This window comes from Camelus bactrianus, chromosome 20 (assembly GCF_048773025.1).
Source record: "Camelus bactrianus isolate YW-2024 breed Bactrian camel chromosome 20, ASM4877302v1, whole genome shotgun sequence".
In the NCBI taxonomy this organism is placed as follows: Eukaryota; Metazoa; Chordata; class Mammalia; order Artiodactyla; family Camelidae; genus Camelus; species Camelus bactrianus.
In genome coordinates, this window is record NC_133558.1 from 43,485,456 (window position 1) to 43,507,381 (window position 21,926).

Consider the following 21,926-nt stretch of genomic DNA (forward strand, 5'->3'; position numbering starts at 1 on the left):
ACGTAAGCAGGGACCATGTTCTTCCCCTGGACAGACTGGTGGGTGAGCAGTGGAAGCCTGGAGCCCTGCCCGAGCCCCATGGCCAGTGCCTCCTCGTTTGTCTTAGGAGGCACTGGTGACATTTTTGCTCAGCAACTGCTTGGTTCTGAGTTTGCAGACCCACCAGAGAATTCCAGCTTGTATTTGCCTTTTGAAGTCTGCCCTTGGGATTTGGCGGAGTAGCTGGATGTGTGCTTAGCCCATAGTGTTGACACTGTCACCATTGTTTACCCAGAACCTCGTGTACCAGGCATGGCTCTCGGCATCAAAATACAGCAGCGCAGTAAATTCCCTCCTGGTGGATCTGTCTGTTTTGGTACCATAAGGGCTCAGCCAGCATCTGAACGTCAGTGAGATAATGCGGCCAGTGAGCTCGGGTCAAGCACGTTCTCCTCCAGTCACTTTTACTCCATTGTTGCTTTTACTATTCCACAGTCATTAATTTTTAAAACAATGCTTTGGTGCAGGAGCAGAGACTAATTCTCTCCTTCTACTCTCGTTGGGAGTGAGTAAAACTGTCCAGCCTGTAATGCGACCACATTTTGTGGCTTAAAAGCTGCCTAGACGCATGTATGTGGAGTTTTGTTTAGGGTCGCTGACCACGTTTGTGTCCTCAAGCAGCATCGCTCCCCTCAGGCCCCTGCCTTCCCTGGAGCAGGAGGTGAGGGTGGGTCTCACTGTTCCCGCGTCACTGGCCTCACACACTCACGTAAATTCTTGTACATGCTGTCAAAGTCATTTTTGTTCTTGTGTGTTTCTAATTTTCGCTTGTTCCTCTTTTCCTTTTTCTTTATTCCTTTTTCTCTTGTACCGCGCAGTTGCGTCTGAAAAGGTGGCTGTGCATATCCTGCATTGGAAATAGCTAGATCGCCCTCCGTGCTGTCTCCATCGCTTTAAAAAGCAGAAACTTTTCAGGTGCCTTGATCCATGCATTATCCTAGTCATCTTGTTATTTTCAATTTTTTTGGAATATTTGCTTTTATAGCACATCACCCACTGTTGTTTGATATCTGTTAAAATCTTTGCTTTGAGGAACCTGTTTGGTCCTCCTTATATTTGGTGACAAATGCACCCTTATTCAATTAGTTTGATTGTTTTGAAGAAGTGAGATGCGAATTGATTTAGGCGGCTGTTGAGGGATTCTTTTCATGGAGTATTTAAACATGTCAAGTCAAAGTCTGCAGCATCTTGCTCGATTCCTGCTTTTACACAAACGTGCTCAGCACGCGGTTCCTGGCTGTCTCTGTGTGATGTGCGTGATGGCGCTTCCTGACCGGCGGTCACTGGTGAGGAAGTGGCAGGCTCGGGGGTGAGCAGCTGCAGGGGACAATGTTGGAGGAATCAGACACCGTTTGATTATTTAATGTTTTTTTTTTTTTTTTGCATTCAACTTCCCCGTGCCATTTACTTTATTTTGCCTTCATAAAGGGGCAGAAGTGGGTCTAAAATCCATGCCACTCTTTTGTACCCTTTACGAGGCTGGTTTTTCTGAGTATCAGGACAACATGTACTTCTCCTAAGCAGCTGGCTTACATGGATCTGGTGGACACAGGGACTGTTAAAGGGACCGTAGCTTCCTCTCTGCTCCAGCCAGTGGGCATTCAGAGCCGGGTCTGTGGTTTGCCTCAGCAGCCGTGCAGGCCTCCCTGCACCGGCCTTTACTTTTAACCCATGTTGGCATTAAAGAGCTGACTCCGTGTTTGTTGCAGCTGTTGTCCCCCACTGACAGCCGTGTCGTTAGTTTGCGGTAGTGAGACTCCAATCCCCAGTCAGCCATGAAGGAAGATGCTTTGGCCAATCTAAGACCTTGGATTCTCACCCCCACCCTTGTTCATCTCACCCAGGGGAAGGGTTTGGCCACCACCATCATGCTGATCATGAGGTCTTGTTTCTCCTTTCATGCTCTAGTCCAAATGTGAACACTTCATCCTTCACTGACTTGGTCTCGCTTGAGACAGGCCAGACATTCTGAAAGAGTCCATCACATTCTCTGGGGGGAACAGAACAGAAGTAAGTCTCGCAAGTAGAAGGAGTCTAGGCTGTCCGGGTTGGCAAATGCAGGCTGGGATCTGTGATTGTTGGGCTGTGCCCTGGAAACAGGGCTTTCCCGTGGCTCCCGAGGGCCCAGGGGTCAGAGTGAGGACAGCCTTTCTTGGGCTCCTCCATCCTCATCTGCTCAGTGGCAAGTGTGTCTGCTAATAGGAGCTCCGCCAGACCTCGGGACCTTCAAAGCTCAGATCACTGGAGAACCTTGAGTCCCTTCTCCAGAGCCTCCTTTGTGAGAATCCAGTGCCTTCTGTGGTGACCGGCGGCAGGAGATGCCTCCCCCTCCAGGGAGCCCTCTTCGGAGGACTGTGACTCAGTGCACCTTGCTGTGAGCTTGTGGGGATCCGGTCGTGGTCCCTGCAGAACCAGACTTGAGATGGGCTTAGCGACGGAAATGACAGGACTAATATTCCAAGCCAGGGCTGGAGGGAGGGAACAGGGGAAATTGAATGTGCCCTCAAACACATAGGTGAGTGCTGGGTCTGTTACTAAAATTGGGAGCAGGGGAAGTACCTGCCAGAAATTGAATTCCAGAGTAAATGGTGGACATGAGGCATTTTTAAGATGCCATTTTTCATCCAAGTTAGGACTTCATAGAGGCACTCGGGTCTATGAGCCTGGGGCTGAGTTGAAGGAGCCGGACTAGAGATACACATTGGGAGTCTTCATTCTTAGCTGGTGTTCACAGCTGCGCATGTGAATTAGATCATCTTGAGAGCTGCAGACTGAGGCTGAGGGGGGGCAGGTCTGTGCCTGGGTTGGAGGAAAGCCCAGACCATGCAGCTTTGGTGTGTCAGTCAGCGGCGTTTAGAATTTTCAGGGCAATGTCATTTATCCTTAAGGGGCCGGGGGGTGGGCAGGGCCAGCCAGGAAGAAATCTGAAGGGAGGGTCGTGGCCACGTGTGTGTCTTGGGAAGATGCAGAGTCTGCAGGGTCCGGGAGGGTAGACTCCTCAGAAGCTGGAGTTGGAGTGGGGCGTGGGTTGAAGGTAGTCACACTAACATATCAGGGAGGGAAGGAGGCCTAGGGAGTCTCCGCTCTTCCTGACTCGCTTTCCAATGAACAGAAGGCAGACAGAGGGTCTGAGGTGAGAAGGGATGGGCGCTGGGAGGGGAGCCAACCTGGAGATTGGTGCTTGAAAATTTCTGGAATAGTCTTCCTGCAAAATAGAGGTTAAAAAAATCCAGACTCTTAAGAATATTGATAGTGACTGGGGAGAAGGCAGTTGTTTTTCTGGCCTCCTAAGTGTAAGACATGTATCCAGGGATACACAGAATATTCGGGCAGTCTATTCCGGGCGTTTGGTACCGGGGAAACAGCACAAGTTTAAAGGGGGACAAGGGCAGCGGAGGGAAACTAGCCAGGCCCCGTGTCAGGTACCAGTCGGCCGCCCTACTTGCGTGTTGCATTCACATCCATGCCTCCCAGGTGGGCGGTGGCAGCCCCCTTTTGCGGATTGGCAAGCCTTCTCAGAGGGGTTAAGTTATGGGTCCGTTTAGAGGGTAGTAAATGCTGTAACAGGATTCAAGCAGGGTCTTGTCAGACTTCAAGGGCGTGTTTTCTCTACTAATTCCAGTACCTCCCTTTTGTACGTGAAATGGTGAAGTGGGTCAGTTTTGGGGCCTTTCAGAAAAAGTACGATTTAAGTGCCTCAGGACTGATTCACAAAGCTCAGTGTTCTTTGATTGTTCTGAAGCACCGGAATGTTTTACGCCCCACAGATGTAAGGTCTTACTCCTTTGACGATGAAGTGGTTGCAAATGATGTATAGGTGCAAAACCAGACTTAGCAGCTTCTGAAGGGAAACTCTCCAGTTCTCCCTTGATAGACTTTCTTCTACGGGATGTAGCTGTGCTGCAGCATAGGCCTGAGCTGTCCGTATGGATTGTGGGTTTGATATCCAAATTTAGCATTAAACAGTCAGATGAAGAAAATCAACGTTCACAATTTATTTTTGAGTTTCATTAGACAAGATATACTATCAGGTAATGGCCCATATAGCTAATGAAATTGAGTACAGAACATTGAATTTCTTACTTTTTATTTAGAGTTTTCTTACTGCATAAGTTTGCCTGCTTTGGAACATCAGCTCCTCCACAAGGGAACTTGTCAGTTTGTTGGTGTGATTGCATTTACACAGTGAATGTAATCTGGGCTTGCTCAGCCCAAACTCTCCAGTGCAGAATCACGGGCTGTAGCCATCTCTGAGTCACGCAAATACTTCTAAAATTATATGATGCCAGAAAAGAAAGAAGAGAGAGAGAGAGACATTGCCTTTATAAAAATTCCTTTCAATTCTGACTGCAAACTGTTGTTGAGCAGCTCTGGTTTCCTTTGGATATGAATATATACATTTCTTTGCATGTAACCCGGGTTTTGGACTAGAACACCAAGGCCTTGCTTTCCGCAAGCCACAAAAATAGTAGCCAAATTGCACTCGTGTGAAATATTTTACTCTTTTTCTGAGAAAGAATCCTTGAATTTGGGACTTCAGCTGTGATTTTTGCTTTTTGCTTCTCCCACCCCTCTTGTAATCTCTCACTCCTTCCCACGTGGCCCCCAATAGGTCGTGGTCCCAAAGGAGCAAGCAAACACCCAGTTGGCCACCATGCAGTGCTGCTACAGAGGGAGACCTGCCAAGACCTAAAGGATATTATCAGAGAGGACTTCCTGGAAGAAATGGGCTCTACATTCAGTTGTGAAGACAGAGTAAGGATCAGCCAGTTGAAAGCATGAAGACTGTGGCTCATGTGGCAGAGCAGCCCGGGTAGAGGCCTGGAGGCTTGTGCGGTGGGGACTCGGGGAGAGTGCCATGTGTGGTCCAGGCTTGTGGGTGCCCCTGCTGGGGAGGACACTCTAGAGGGCCTGGGGTGGAGGGCTTTCGAAGAGCTTGGGTTTTACTAGAACTGACACAGGAGGCAGTGAAGGGTGTCAGCAGGAAGTGACCCTCAGGAAATGTACTTCTTGTTTTGCTTCTGATATTCTACAGTAAGAAAGGTCGGGACGGGCGAGAGCAGGTCTGGCTGTCCCATTGAGACCCACCCCATCATTCATTTATTCATAACACACACACTTCTGAGTGTCTAGGGGAAAGAGGTTGGACCCACATTAGTAAGCAAAATGTTCCTTGGGAGCTTAGCAGTGTCAGAAGTTGACTTAGCCTAGAATGTTCTAGGAACAGAGGAACAAATTGTGGAGGTTGGAGGGAGGGAAGGCTTCCTTGAGAAACAGTCAAAATGAGCCTGGAGGCAAGTGGGAAGTAGGAGCAGGTCAGGGGGCCCCTGAGGTCACTGGGGACCTGGGTACTGAGGTGAGGATGGGCGAGCAGGGTCGGGGATGGGGCTAGAACTCTACCAGGGAGCCTCTGAAGGGTTTGAAGTGGGGTGATGTAATCAAATTTATGCTTTGGGAAGGCTGCCTTGGCTCCGTGTGTGTGTGTGTGTGTGTGTGTGTGTGTGTGTGTGTGTGTGTGTGTTTGTGTGTGTAGTGGGGAAGAGGGGGAGGGTGCCACCAACTGGGGAGTGACATTAGAAGACCATTCACAGGCTGGGAGGCCACAAGTGGGAGAGGGGCATCGGGGCTGCTTGGGGACGGCAGGGGCAGTGTGGATGCCGGATTTCCTTATGGGGAGGGCTTGTTAGCTGGGCCGCCCTTGCGGCGCCTTTTGGCTTGAAGAAAACAGATGGAGGCCGCCAGGTGGACTTTCCTGTTCTCTTCTTCCCTGCCTTGTGTGATGATCTTAGCTCAGCCAACATTTGGAAGAGAAGAGCTAAGTTCCAGGGTAGCCCAGGATATTGTTGAGCTGGTTCGAGTGAGATCTGATAGGATTTATGTTTGTCTTCAGATCTGCATGTTCACTTAGCTAGAACCGTCCTGTCTTTTGAATTTCCATAGGGGTTTTTACTCTTGATAAAGATTGCTTTTTTGGTGAGAGGAAATTTAATACAGGTGTTGTCCTTCTGAAAAAAATCATATCTTTTAAGAACTTTAATATTCAAAAAATAGGAATATTTAAAAATGATAAAGTAAGAATTTGGTGTAGTTTCTTTGGTTTCCTAGTTAATGTGGACTTAGAGCCTTTGCATTACTTTATAGCACATCCTTGTCAGTTTGTAAAGGGCTGTTAGTGAGCGCCCCAGGCCCCACCTCTCAAAACATCATTAAAGTTTGCTCTGAAATAGTGAGGTCATAAAGGTTTTGTTTGCAGAAGCCAAACACTTGGTTTATAATATGAAGCATTGCTCCATTTATAAAATAATAATAGGTTCAAAATTAAGAAATTGGAAGATAATTGAGTTTTTTAAAAGCTGAAACATAATCTTTCTTGTGCTAATTTTGAACTGGAAATTTCGAAAATAAAAATCCTACTGTAATATCATCTATGTGGAATACATATATGCTTTCCGGTTTGAAAAATAAGTGCGCAGTGGTTTTTGAAGTTAGGAGCATTCCAGCTCAGATACTGGCATTGATGGTTGCTGGTTTTCAATGGCAGAGCCTAAATTTGCCTTCTTAGCTTTTTTTTTTTCTTTTTTTTTTTTTGGAGTGAGAGGGTTGAGTAGTGCTTTACCAGCATGATTTTGGGGCAATTTGGGGGCAGATATTGTGCACCAGCAGTGAGATATGTCCATGCATTTTATTTTCTGGACATCACCAAGGCACATGTGGGGTTTGTGCCTGCAGGCTGGGATGCTGCAGGACTCCCTGGTCCATCACAGTTTTGTCCTGGAGCTGCTCCGGTCAGTGAATGATTTTCTGTAGCTTCGAGGAAAAGTGGTCTGATGCACATGATCAGATGTGTACTTAAAGTGCTATTACATGAAATAAGAGAAACCTAAAAACATGAGGGAGGAGAATTGGCTGAGCTGATTTCGGTGGGGGGTCTTCTTAGGTGACTCCCTCCCCGTGATTCCTGCCAATATCTTCCCCAGCCCTGCACGGTAGTCCTGCCGAAGCAAGTATGCACTTTGCTCAGAAACGGACTGAATTTCCTTGTGCCTCTGTTTGTTGGCTTTTTTTTTTAAAGCACATCTTGCCCTTTGCTTAAATGCCATCCCTGCTAGTCACCTCTTACACTCATTTTTCTGGATGTCGTCGATACATAGCTGCTCAATGGGTGAACTGAATGTAGTATCTCCATGTAGTGGAACATTATTCATACGTAAGGGTGAATAAAAAGGAAAAAAAAAATAAAGGGGAAGATGAAAATGGCCACCTGTTCTGGGAAGTCCACCCTGACTGCTCAACCCACCCTTTTCCCTTTGAATCCCCACCCCTTATGCTCCACTCTACTCTTTTTGATAGTACTTACCACCTTTTAATAAACTAACGTTTTCAAAAAAAAAAAAAAAAGAGAGAGATGCAGATACCACTTCAACATGGAAAAGCCTTGATAATAGCACGTTAAGTGAAAGGAACCAGACATAAACGGCCACATATTGTTGACTTCAGTGATCTGAAATGCGCAGAATAGGCAAATGCAGAGGCAGAGAGCAGGTGATGGTTGCAAGGACCTGGGTGGAGGGGGATTAGGGAATGACTGATAGTGACAGGGGGTTTCTTCTGGGATGATGGAGTGTTCTGGAAATAGATGGTGGTGAGGGCTGCACAACCGTGAGTGTGCAGAAGACTCCTGAGCGCTGTCTCTGGGAGTGCCTGTGGTTGGGGCGGCTTTATTTTGTTCTCACCCTGCAATGTGAACAGTCATCTTGTGCTGAGGCAGTTCTACTCCTGTGAGTGGTGAGGCTCAGAGACTTTGCAGTCATGTTTCTTTTCTCCCCCTTGCTGAGTGTAGGTAAAAAAGTTTTAAGCCTGAGAAAGTGCTCCATCTGCAGAAATGTCTTTCAGTTTTGCATGGTGTAAAAATTTTGAGAGCTTTTTAATTGTTGACGACAGTCTGTGGGGGGAAACAGCCCGTGAAGCCTGGGTGCGACCTGGAAGAGCCGCTCTTCCCTCCCTGACAGGGGTGGGGATTTCACCCCCGTTCAGGCAGTGAAGGGCCCAGACCCGTGAGCAGAGTTGACAATCGTGAATATTTACGTGTATTCGCTGCTTCATCTCGGATATTAATTTCAAGCTGAGTCAGTTTGTGGCGGCAGCCTCATCCTACATCAGGAATCTATATTATGTGCTCTTTGAGATGGAGACCAGACAGACTTTATTATTTAACAGTCTCCCTTGAATTGATATCTCAGATTCCTTTGTAAAAAGTAAAACAGCAGAAATACAGACGTCCTTTTATGTCAGTGTGACCTGGATCGGGTTTAGTCTCTGCGCCTTAGTGGCCTTAAGTGCGGGTGGTGAAGATGATAACAGTGCTTCCCTCAGAGGGCCTGGTGAGGGGGGAGTGAGAAGCACAAATTGAGGACTTACACGAGATGCTCATGAATGTCCGAAGTTAGTGCTCTCAGCCTGGTGAGGCCTCAGGGGCAGAGATGTCAGAACAGAGCATTCCTAGCCGGAGCTCGATCCGTGTTGGCAGCTGTTATGATCACTATCACCACTGTGGGTTATCAGGTAGTTTTAAGACTTGGTAATATGTATTCTTGAATAATGTTAAAAGACTAGACTTCTCAGATCCAGTTTACATAGTTTTCAAGATTTCCTCTGAGAAATGGATGTTTTATTCCCCATCAGAAGTCTGAGTTGAGTCTCTAAAAAAATTCTGTATTCCTCCATCTTTTTGCTTTAATTCTCCATTTGTTAAAAAAAAAGGTTTTAAATGGAGTTACTGGGGACTGAACTGAGGGCCGCATACATGCTAAGCACATACTTTCCCAAATGAGGTATAATATCCCCCAGAATTCTTTTTAAACTTTACTTTCTTAGTATTCAGAGGTTAGAGGCCTCTAATTCTTTTTCTGGAGACTTGTCCATGAACCTGTAAATCTATTATTAATGGACAAATCTTGGTTTATTAAAAAAATCAATAGAATATTCTGCAATCCATCCAAAAGAAAATGCTCATTGATTTAAATGTTTCTCCTTTATGGTGATTTCTACTTTCTGGTCTAGCTTAATTTATTAACACCCATCCTCATCATCATAATGACAAAACTCGCTCTGAATGGACACCTGCCTAAGGCTAAAATGCTTTCCTCATGTTTTACTTCATAGCAGGTGTTTGAGAGTAGGTATCAGTGTCTCCTTTTTTGCAGCTGAGGGATTGAGAGATGGAGCACCTTGTCCCAAATTACACACAGCTGGCAGTGGCTAGCTCAGTGCTGGAACCCTGGCTGCACAGAATGCATTTTTAATTGCTCCTCTAATCAGCCTCCCTTTGCGTGGTTTCCCGAACTCCTGTGACTCAATAAATGGCCAATTTTAGTGATCTCAGCCTGATGAGGACTTCAAAGGAGAGACACCAGTGAGAATGTGAGACAGAGTGGCATAAATTAAAATTGTACATTTTTACAAAAGTTTTATTCTCAGGTAATGACTTATAAAGTTATTTTTTTTTAATTTTAGTGCTCTGTGAGCACTAAAAACAAAACATTAAAAATGATTATAGTGCAAAAGAGAAGTGGGCTTTGAAATTCCAACCATTGCTAGTGATGTTACTTGCTTTTCTCTAGTGGCCCTTATTGACAGAAATACTTAGAAAGACTGAATTGGTTTTATGTAGTCTTAGTATGGAAGAAAAGATTGTCAGTGAATATTGTAAGTAAAATCATTACCCTTTTCTTTCCTGATGATGAATAGGTAAGTTGTTTTCATGGCTTAAGTACATTTCCTCATTTGTGAAATTTGAGTAATATCGTTTTCCTTGTCTGTGAGAGTTAGACGCCTTGTATACAAAGCACCCAAGAGGTGCTTAATAAAAATGTGCTGTCACAATGACAGGTATTTTAGAAGGATCAACTCTGAATACTAAAGGGGGTGGCTTATTTCTGATGCATATTCAATATGTATATATATGATATATATGAGTATGGCTTAAAGTAACAAGGAGTCATTTATTTTTTTTTTAGTGCACTATGAAGTTTTAATGAAATCTGTATCATTCTATTGAGACAGGGATTAGTTAAATTGCCATAAGCAGACGACCTTGAAGATTATTTACACAGAATGTGTATTGTTACAACTCAGAATTCATGTTGCCGTGTAACATCCACTCAGACATTTAAATTCGTGGATTCTGACCAGATCCATTAATTTTAAAAAAATCCACATTTATCATTTTCAGGGAATAATCTTCTCTCTTTTGTGATTAAAGAAAATTTTGATTTTTTTTCTTGCACTTTTAACAGGTTTAAAATATCAAAACATTGATTTGACATGTAACTTTTTTAATAGAATAAATCTCATGCTGTTTTAATATGTAAATAAAAGTTTTTGTATTTCAACAAACTTTTACGATTTCCTGGCTCTTTGAGAAGTATTTTGCAAGATACTTAGATTAGCTACTTTTGGAAAAATACAGACGTTACTTTTATGAATATAGGCCTAGTAAAGATCTGTTGGTTTTTGCTACAGTGCAAGACATGAGGCCTAGGATAGGTTTGCTGCCGATTGCAAGGTGGACAGTTCCCAGGTCTCAGTCTCCCCTCCTGTAAACTGAAGAGGCTGGACTGGTTTCTTTCCTCCTCTAAGATGAGTTTCCATAAGCCTATGTCTTTTGTTTATATTCAGGAGTATTAGCAATATCAGATTAAATACTGAATACCCCTCCCTTACCCCGAAACAAAATGCAGTATGTGCTACAGAAGATTTTAGTTATCTGATTCTCGTTTCTGATCCTACAGACAACTTTGTGTTGCATGTTTCCCGGCAACCTGGAAGGTCTTTTTAGCCATAGGTGGCGCTGTTGCACCTTCTTACCTTCTTAATTTTCCTATTTGTTAAAGAAAGCTTAAACAACGTTATTTTATTTTGATTTCTTTGCTTAATGCTTCAGAATAGCACAATGTCCATTATGTCTGTCTACCTGGAAAAATTATTCTGCTTATATCTTAGTTTTATTCTGTCATCTCGCTGTGAACATCTCAGACTTGCTGTGCAAACAATGGCAAAATCGGACTTTTCTTCCAGTGCTAGAAACCAGTGAGCCGGGAATTTATAAAACAGCTAGAAGCGGCCTCTGGAGCACCTTAAAGCTGAAAAGTGTACTGGGTTCCCTGAGTATTGACCCCGCCGCTGTGTGTTAATTAGTGGTAGGAGATTTGGTACATATAGGAAGGGGTGTAGTTTTTTTGACGGGTTTGCGTGCACGCGCTGCCACTGAGCCACGTGAGCCTAAGTCAGTTCGTTCTGAGATTTCCCACGTCTGTGAGATGGGGATGCTCATATCTGCTTTGTAGAATTGTGAGAATTAGAAATTATGTAAAGTGTTTACCACAGTGGGTATGTCAAGAGGGCTCATAAACTTTAGCTACTGTTTTGTGAGAAGCCATCATTTGATAGTCTTTGGCAATTACTAAGAAACAGGAAAATAAGGAAAGCTGGTTTTAAGATGAAAGATATTTGAGGAGGTTCCATAGTTCCTATACCCATAATTTAGCATCAGCAAATTCAGAAGTGTTACACAGTCGCCCTGAACCAACGTTAAGCCACAGAATTTTTTGTTACTTCAAATATGTTGGGGCTTAAGGGGATCCAATACTTATACACATGTTGTCTCCAGCACCAACTGAGAGACGACAGAAAAGAGTAAGCAGGCGATATATGTCTTCTCATTTACTGATGAAGCCATGTTCTCCATGAACTTCAGGGCTGTGGGAAAATGCGTGTCATTATACTGTGTCCCAGAATTAGAGACTCACCCTGTCCCAGGTAACTCTGTGCCACAGCGAGCCTTCCCTTGAGAGGATCTGCCCCATCATGCACAGGGCTGTCCTGCCATGGAGCTGAGCATCCCGGGTGCTTCCCAAGTGTGGCCAGCACTGGAAGGAAAGGAACGGTTTCACATACCCTGCTTGTCTCTCCGGACTCACACCTCACTGTGTTAGTGTGATAAAGGCTAACTGTGGGCCATGGGTCTGTGGTGTGGAGAAGCACTCTCCGTGGCCAAGAGGAGTGGGGAGGAGGCATCCCCTCCCTCAGTATAAACAGGTGGTGGTATGGAACAGAAGGGTGCTCCCCAAGAGTTTATAAAAGGAGAAATAAGGATTTTCTTTGGGACTTAGTCTAGCCAGGAAACACAGAAGATGATTAGAAAGGAGACTTGTAAATCACTTTAATATTAAGTTGACATTTGTTGAGCACCAATAATGTGGTACATTCTTTTCTGAGAGTTTTACAGAAATGAATCCTTCAATCTTCTCAACAATCGAGTAAGGAATGTTTGATTTTTATCCCAAATTTACAGTGTGGAAATTGAGGCACACAGAGGGTAAGTATGTTGGCCAAGGTCACAGAGCTAGTAAGTGGCAGAGCTGGTATTTAAACCCTGGCTGTCTGGTTTTGAGGCTCCCAGGGATGGGCTTTGGGTGTTTAGGGGTATCTGCATCCCTGGATCTCTGTACCTCTGTGCATCAGTTTGCCCAATAAGGACAGGGAAAGGAGAGTTACACAGGTGCTCACAGTCGTGTCTCAGCCACTGTCCACGAATGGTGCACCGTGATTAGCGTTAATAGTTTTCCAGGCAGTAGATCTGTTGGTATAACAGAAATTTAGTCCATTGAGTTAATCTAGAAACCCTTCCTGCTCTGCTTCTGTCCATGTTTGTCATGTTACTGCCTGCCCGTGATTAGGCCGTGGAGGAGAAACTGTACTCATGGTTGAACTCTGATATTTCAGTCTGGTTGATAGTTTCACATATTCTGTTACATTAATAAGTTAAGTTTCTAGTTTTCTTGCATCAGTGTCTCGTGAGTTTGGTTAATGTGAAACCAGTCCATGGGAGCCTAGGGTTGCTGACGGTATAATTTCTGAGCACGTTTTGTCACTTCTACACGTGCAGTCCTGACGAGGATGTCCGCCTTCCTCACTGATTTCTCCCAAGAGCAGGGTCCTCTCCCACCCCCGGATGTGAGGCTGGGAGCTCTCTGAGTAGGCAAGTCAGCGGCCAAGTCCACCAATCAGAAAATGATGAAGTACCCGGAAGTGGGTTTAATACAAGAAAAGGTCTTCCAGGTAGTCCGTTGGGCTGTTTGAGTCCATTTGGTGAAAAGCTGTTCACTGTCTGTGGTTGAGCTGATTCTTTGCTGTTGAAAAGTCTGGATTAGATGAAGGGATTTTAAAAAGCAGAAAGGAGTGATTTCAGGTGGTACGTCCACACCGGTGAGAAGTGATGGATGACCTCCTGTGTGAGGCATAGACAGAGTCTTACAAACTTCATTAAACAGCTTTAAAAGCTCTTCTATCTGAGTGCACTTCATAAGGTGTCCAGATCATCACTGGTCATGCTGAGAGGGCAAATAACTGATGATGGCATAAAGGACACGGAGGCATCAAAAAGGTCTCAGTCATGTTCCCTGTTTAAAGGATGTGGCACAGTGTAATATATTTGAGCTGGTTTTTCACTGAACAATTTTTCGTGTTTTCTGGGACTCCCAGCTCCCGAAGTTTCCACGCAGCTGCATGTCCCCTCACTGCAGCTCTGTCAGCACTTGTCCTGGGCTGAAGTGATGTCACGGGGAACAGGACGGTCAGCGTCCCTGTCTCCTCCGAGCTCCGTCTCCTCATCCGCAGTGCTGGGCTTCTCATCCGTGTCTACTTAGAAGGGTTGCTGAGAACCACACGTGATGGTTGTCAGGGGTGATTTGTGGTTGTCCCTGTGTTTGACATATAGTCAGTATTCGATAGAAACACATGTTTTTTATTATAGTTCTGGTTTCTACATTGCAGTGGTTTTTAGTCTTCATTTTTTTATAACTTTTTTTTATTTTTAAATAAGCACTTTTTGGGGGGGGGGAATTACTGGGGATTGAAGCCAGCACATTGTGCATGCTAAGCAGGTGCTCTACAACTGAGTAATACCCACCCTCCTTGTCTGCACTTAAAAATAAATATTGCAATACACAAAATAGCTCTTAAACACCATCATGGGACCTATTTTCTGTATAGACAATTGAATACATATGCTATTTCAATAAAAATAAATGTTGGGACATACCTTTCTGAATCTGTTTACTTGTTTAAAAACGATCATAGCTAGTGATAAACACGAGTCTTTGATCCAGTACTTCTTAGGGTATGCTTTGACATCATGGGAAATTACATTCTACAGAAAAGGCAAATTGGGTCTCATTGATATTTGGATGATTTAGCAGATGATCAAGTCTTTCAAAACTTGAAAGTTTTGTATTTTAAACTAACTGCAAAGTTATCTTCTAGAAGTTGGAATTCCTAAGCTTGTGAAGTGCTCAGTAATTCAGTGTGTTTTTTTATGTGTCTGTGTGAACGTGTTTGTGTGTGTGATTACAGGAATGTAGAAATAAGTTCCATGTAGCGCTCTGATACCTTCCTCCTCCAGTTCAAGATGTAGGCATATATTTACACAAGTAAATTGATATTCTTTAGTCATTTGACATATTGGTGGGAATACGAGGTTCTCACACTTGTTTCAGAAGGGTTGGGGAGCATCAGGTTTGAAAATAGGAGGGGAAAGAGGCAGGGAGGCACTTCACACTTTGGGCAGGATTTGAGGAACAGTAGCTTTTCTTTTTTCTTCTAAAGCAAACTGGTGCTGAATTGTAACATACTATTACTCAGAATTGCTTTTCTGATCAGATAGAAGTGCCTCAGAGTTTTCAAGGCAACATGAATGATGAAATCCGTTTTACGAGTTATCTTTAAAGTAGTGTTAATTTTCAAGTAAAAGGCTATAGCCTGTTCTTTCTTCGAAGGGTAAAAGACTTTCTCATTGATCCAAGTGCATGATCAATGTGCTTAGTTTCTTTGGGGTTTTTTTCTTTTTTTTTTTTAAGTGCTTGTTTCATTGTAGTTTGAATGAATGTTTAAAATTTCTGAAATTTGTTCTTTAGAACATGCTGATTTATCAGAACTGTTAAAAACCTGATTGATCTTTCGTCTTTGTTTGGAGGGGCACCCTTTTGATTTCTGTTGTCTGTTAAAGAGGGAAATTCTTCTTCTAGCCTGCAGATCATTAAGTGAATGGTTTGCAGTGTGCCTTTAAAATTCTTTGAATGCTTTGAGCATGCTTGTCTAGTGAATTTTGAATTGACTCATAGTAATGACTTTGCTTTGATTCTGTGGCTTTTGCTCCTCTCCACAAGAATTTGAATTCTCTGTTGCATTTTGTATACGTGTTCTTAACAGGGGAAGAAATTTTACATTTTTTACAAAGGTGGGTTTTCCTATACCCTCTGAATGCCTTCTATAATTGATACAACAAAAATCTGTTATTGCAGTGCTTAATTATTTCATAAACTAATTTTTGGCTTAATCAGAAGCAATGAGAAAGAGTGATAATAAAAAATATGAAAACCTTCCTTCCTTTGAATAATAGAAATGAGGTAGTCAGGCTCATGCATGTTTTGTGCTTGACACACTTACTTTCATGCCATTGTGTATCATGATTCAGAGATGGAGTTGCTTCAGGTTTTATAGATTTTTTTTTAACATTTTTGTTGAATTCTTTCTCCAGGGTGATGTTTCCTGTTGGGTTTGTGGAAAGCGTAGAAGGGAAACAAATTCTTTGTTTTAATTTCAGGAGGCCTGAGTTGCTGATGAGAAAAAAGTTGAGGGTGGGCTGAGGAAAAGAGTGACACTCCCTCTCCTCCCGGCTGAAACTGATGAACAATGAAATCAATTAAGTGTATCAGTATTTGACCAATAGAATTCAGCGAGCCCAAACTGGCAAGTTATGCCCAATGGAAAGTACTGAATTCACCTGCAGAATTAGGTGCTTTGCCAATTAGAAGCAGCTTACAGCAATCAGAAAAATTAGTTCATAGGATGAGATATAAAAGAATGTAATATCTTCTATTTCTGAAACTTTTCTTTGTTAAGTTGTGTAGAGCTAAAATTAAGTTTCAAGCGCCAGGAGTTAAGAGTCTGGGTGGTTCTGTGGGATCGTTATTCAGGGATGTGTCTAGATCCTGCTAGAGTGTCTGAAGCTGGCAGGAAAAACCCAGAGCTAGGATTTGTTATCCTAGGGTGTCCTCCATAATGGTTCCATAATGGTTACATGTGGGAGCCCAAGATTAGGTTAACAAATTGTAACAGACCCCAGCCGCCTGTCAATGTTCAGAAGAAAAATGTGTGCTTAGTAACTGCTTTGCAAGCAGGAGCCTGTGAATCCTCACTCCTGTCTCCTTGCCTTAAAAAGCAGAGACAATGCTTTGCTTGCATAGTTGATGCTTTAGATAGCACTCTGCTCATTTCAAAGCAAGGACCCAGGCCCTCAGCTATAAAAGCTGGGCTTGTGTGCTTTTAGATAGTCTATTATCCCCAAAACAAGGACCTGGCTGGTCTCGTGGTCTGCTTTGTAATTCACATATCTAAAGAATGTATCTTATTCCCCTCACAGCATGACTTCCCTAAAGATACACTAAGCCTTTTTACTCATTGTGGATTCTACAATCTCTGTCTCCTCCCGTCTTTCCTCAAGTTCCTGTTTACTACCACACAACTGTTAATGACTTTTTCCTTTCGTTGTACACAGTAAATATAGGAGCATTTGAGAGGCTCGTGGAGTTGGCTCCCTACTCCTTCTCTTTTTCTGGACTTTTCCCACAGAATCTTGAATAATCATTTCGTGTCGGTACGACTTCTGCCATCCATAACCCACAGTTCCAGGTGAGAATGATGCAGGCTTTATCTCTCCTACCCAAGGGAGAGAGAGAAGAGAATTGAGATCTGCTGCCTTGTGGTCCCTTCCTTCCCCAGGGCCACTCCAGTTCACCTGCAGCTTTCTGGCCTCTGCTGTCAGGGCCTCTGTCCCAGGACTGACTGCAGCCATTTTTTCCCTTGCCAACATTTCCTGTGCCTTTCAGAAGTTGGTCTCTTCTCTGCAATTCAACCCTGGCAGATGTGATGGTAGTCAGCGTGCTGGTGGGCAGTCACCTGGGGACTCCCAGGAGCCATGCTGATTCTCCTGAGTCACTCATTCGGGGTTACAGAACTGTCGAGCACCGGAGGAAGCCCATTCACGTGAAGGCAGCGCAGCATTGCATCACTTTCATTTTATTTTTGAAATTTCAGTGGAGAAATTATTTGTAGCAAACTGTTCCAGTTTTTTGGCTGACTGCTTTCCTCACCACCATTTCCTTGTTGGATGTGGTGCTTGTTTTAAGAACCAGGTTTCTTCTCTTGTTATTTCTAGCAGGTGGGCTTGCCGAATCCTTGATCTGCATTTGAAGCAGAATGCTTCATCTTGATGTCAAACTGAATTTCTTCATTCTGAATATTTCGTATACAGTCAGCAACTGTTTCAAGTGAACTGCTCTTCTCCAATTTCGGTTAACTCACATTAGCTTATCTCCTGCTTTCATGCTGAGGGCAGTTTCTTCTTCCTGTAATAAAAGTTAGCAATTTGCATCTACTATGGGAAGGTACTGGCCCGAGGTGCTTTTGTTCTTAACAGTTTTAATACAATTCACCCATTAAAATTTACATCGGTTTTTACTCTATGCCAAGAATTGTGCATCCCAGTCAATCTTAGAATATTTTCATCCTCCTAACAGGAAACCCCGTATGCATAAGCACTCATTCCCATCTTCCCCATCCTCCCCCAGCCCCAGGGAGCCACTCTTCTCTCTCTGTGGATTTCCCTGTGCTGGACATTTCATGTAAATCGAGTCAATTCATGTAAATGGAACCATCTATTGTGACTGACTACTTTCACACTGAGTAACGTTTTCAATGTTTGTCCACGTTGTTGCCTGGTTCAGTACTCCATGCTTTGTTATTGCTGAATAATATTCCACTGTATGGCTGGGCCCCTCTGTTTACCCATTCATCAGGTGATAGGCATTTTAGTTGTTTCTTCTTTTTGGCTGTGATGAATAATGGCACCGTGAACATTCCTTTAGGAGTTTTTATGTGGACATTTGTTTTCAGTTCTCTTACGTGTGTGCCCACAGAGCAGAATTGCTGGGTCATTCAGAAACCAACTATTCAACTCTCTGAGGTCCTGCCAGGCTGTTTTCCAAAGTAGCCTCGCAGCGTTACACCTCACCAGCAAGGGCTGCTATCTCTGATTCCTGTGTGTCCTCATTAGTTCTTGTTATTCTTTTTTTAAATATAACCTAATGTAGTGAGTGTGAAGCGGTTTCTCCTAGTGGTTTTGACATGATTTCCCTTAAAGCTAATGATTTTGAACATCGTTTCATTGTGCTTATTGGCCATTTGTATATTTTCCTTGAAAAATACCGTTTCAGATCCTTTATTCATTATTTAATTTAGTTGTCTTTTTTGTTGAATTGTAGGAGCTCTTTTTTATTTGGAGATACAAATTCCTAAACAGATAAATTATTTGAAAATATTTTCTCCTGAGTGTTGTTTTTTCACTTTCTGGATGGTGTCCTTTGAAGCAAAGTTTTAAATTTGATGAACTCAAATTTATCTCTGTTTTCTTTTTTCCTTGTGCTTTTGGGGCAATTTTTAAAATCTGAGGTATTTTATTTAAAATTTACATATAAAATAACTTAATTCTTAGGACCGTCCTAGGAGACGGGTGCTGTTGTTGTCCCCAGTCTATGGATAGGAGGCTGAGATGCAGAAAATTTCACTGACTTATCAGTGTCAAAGCTACCCAGTGCTGTGGGAGTTCAGAGCCTCATGATTGTCCCCAGCATCTGTGCTCTTCACCACCATGCTCCAATACGGCCTGGAATCGTTAATGAAAAAGTCTTTCCTTTTTGGTATCTTGTTTGTTTGTTTTCTCATTGGGAACCTCATCTCCTCATTTTCCTTGCAGAGATCAGTGTAGGTTTATTTTAGGTCTCATGTAGGCAGAAGCATTGCTATCAGTTAACTTCTTTATGACTCACTCTCCGGTGATGATTGTTGCTATTTGACCTAATCAAGTCTTGCTTAAGTCTTTCCTGCTCATGACACTAGCAGCAGAGTCATGACTTACAGAATGCTCAAAGAAGAAAATAATTGATTGATTTTATTTTGCTACCCAATCAAACCAATCAAATAAAAACCCCGGTGTTGACGCAGACGGTTATCCCTCCAGAATAGGGTCACTGTCTTCCTTGTGTTTCGTTTGTTTGGTCACAGTGTCTGGATAGTGACTTGCTGTCCAGCAGTTTTGTGAGAATACGGTGCTCGTTAATCATTGTAAGGACAGAATTTTGACAACAGACTGTATTGGTCATTTCACGAGGGAAAAGATAATATAGAAATACTGCTCAGATCTATTTTAAAATTAAGTTTGGAATGTTGAGAAGAGTTCAAGAATCCATACAAAGATCTTTTTCAATTATTTTAGATCTATCTTAGGCACATTATGATTACATAGCAGAGTAACTTATCAACTAGATTTGACAAGAGGTGTGTATTATTGATTATTTGTTTTAGTTGAAATATTCTACCTGGGAAAAAGTAATCAGTGCCCATAAATGAACAAATATGTTTGTATTTCTATGTAACATGGGAGCAGACTTCATATGTTTCTATATAATATATATGACTGTGTGTTTTAATCTGTCTGTCAGTGTATTTATAGTTTTTCAGCAATGTTCTAACTTAAGAATTCTTCTAAGAAAATCACCCCCGATTCGAGCGCAGTTTGTACTGTGTATCCTGTCTTATGCATGGGATTCCACTGTCTCCTCAGTGAGGAATTTCCTCCCCTACTGAGGTAATAGCAGAGTTAAAGGAACTGTGATTTCTAGCCCTTTGCTCTCCATGTGTTTGCAGTTGGCTGTCAATCACGATTTTCCCTTTCTTGAGTTTTCATTGTTCAATTAGAATTTTTGAAAATAACTACTAATATGTTTCACAGGTCTCCCTAGAAACTTGATGTGTTTGTTCTTTTCAGTTTTCAATTTATGAAAAATGTAAATGCACTCTTGTTTTTAAGTAGTCCTTTTTCACTAGATATTTGTTTACCTCTTTATAGTTAAAATAATTTTTTCCAATGAATGAATCGGTGTGCATGTTTTAAATGATACCTTGCTTTTTATTTTCCTTATTATATCAATTATATTCATTCTAGAGAATTTAGAAAATAAGGATAAACACAGTAATAACTTAAAAATGGCCTCTAATCTCACCTAGAGATACAGTTGTAAAGTTTCAAATTGAGAATTACAAGTCCTCTCATGTTGTTCTTCTTTTTCAAGATCGTTTTAGTTACTGAGATCCTCGAATTCCCATATGAATTATAACAGCAGCTAATCAGTTTTTGCAGAGGAGCCCGCTGGGATTGTGATCGTGACCACGTAGAATATACGGATCACTCTGGGGAGCACTGCCATTCCAAGAGCACTGTCTTCTGATCCAGGAATGTACGTGGCGTTTCTGTCCAGGTATTTAGGTCTTCTTTAACTTGTTTTCAGCAATGCTTTGAGTTTACAGAATATTATTTTACTTTTTATCTTTGCCTTTATACTGAGGACAAGTGTGCAAGGTACCGGGATCAGAAGTGTATTTTAGCCCCTCCCCTTGCTGCCAACATTGTCTCTGCGCTCTTGCTTTGCCTTGTGTACAATCTTGCACAAAATAGGGCCTCAGTAACTCTCTCTTGAATGAATGATTATATGATTCTAGGATGATGCTTGAGAGTCCTTGTGATGAATTTTTCCTCCAGCCTTTCCCCAATTCTTAACTATGCCCTTTCTCTTCCTAAATTCCAGCCTGGGTTTCAGCCTGCCTGTGGCATTGATTTTCCCTGTCTGTAGACTCTTCCTTTCACTGGTTCACGATAATGTTACATGTGGGCTGTGGAAACATGCTAGATGTCAAGAAAGAGCCAATCCATTGCATGCTAGTATTTTTACAGTGTGGTATTTTTATCGATTGAAATTAAATCAGGCTGACCCACTGAGCCCTCCCGTGAGCTCTTTTCACTTTCCTACATCTGATACTGCTCTGGTTGCTACATGTGCCCTTCCCCCAGCCTTGGTTTTTGGGTTGAGTAAGTCATCATCAGTGGAGCCCTCTCTTTAAAAGATGAAGAGAACATTTGCTCCTTCTCCCTGGTTGGGGACTTGGATGAGATGGGATACCAGATAAAGAATGGAGCTCCACCTCATTCTGACCCCCGCTCTTTCCGTTCCGTTCTCCAGAGGAAAATATTACAATGCAACAGTATAAAGATTGATTGTGAGCTAATGAGATAGGCAAGACAACCGATCATTTATTAAATATTCTTTCATGCCAGAAACAAATGTGTTATACACACAAAAATCACACAAAGCATGATAATATCGTGCTTACAGACGTGGGTCCGAGTTCGAGTCCTGCTCTGGCGTGACCAGTCCTGTGAGATGGAGAACTGGTAGGCCGGCTTAGGCTCTCCAGGACTGGTTTTCTGTCCTGCAGAGATGGGGCTCGCTAGGCTTCCCTCCCCCGTAGAGGTGCTGTGGGTTGTAACTGTCACGCGTGCACAACTGCTCGTTCCTCGTAAGTGCAGGATAGCATAGATTTTGCGGTGATGGCTTTATGACTGCCCCGTGTAGACTCTCAGTGCTCCAAAGGGATGCCTTGTGGTTTGGAGATGGGATTCTCATTTCTGTAAATACCCAAGGATTGTGGTATTGGGCCCTGCTGATTTGAATCTATTCTTTAGAAAATACATATTGTAGATATATTTTTCAAATTTGTGTGCTTTTTTTCTTTTATTATTTATAGTTCTACCCTCTCATCTCTTGGTGTGACTTTTCATGGAATCCAGGAAACAGCCCTAAGCCACCTGCCTCTTCACTCTTCTCCGTGGTGGTTTTCTTCCCTGAGTAGAAGAGGGTTTTGCACAGGAAATTTTA

The 21,926-nt window shown here is 42.8% G+C and overlaps 1 protein-coding gene across 13 annotated transcripts in view; it reads left to right on the plus strand.

Annotated features, from left to right (window-relative positions):
- The window catches only part of LOC141574279 (uncharacterized), a 150,045-nt gene that overhangs the window by 92,208 nt on the left and 35,911 nt on the right, over positions 1-21,926 (plus strand). For all 13 annotated transcript variants that reach the window (XM_074349048.1, XM_074349021.1, XM_074349022.1 and 10 more), the window contains 2 exons: positions 4,652-4,794; positions 20,286-20,471. The gene's annotated coding sequence lies outside the window, so the exon portion shown is untranslated. The remainder of the gene's footprint in view (positions 1-4,651; positions 4,795-20,285; positions 20,472-21,926) is intronic.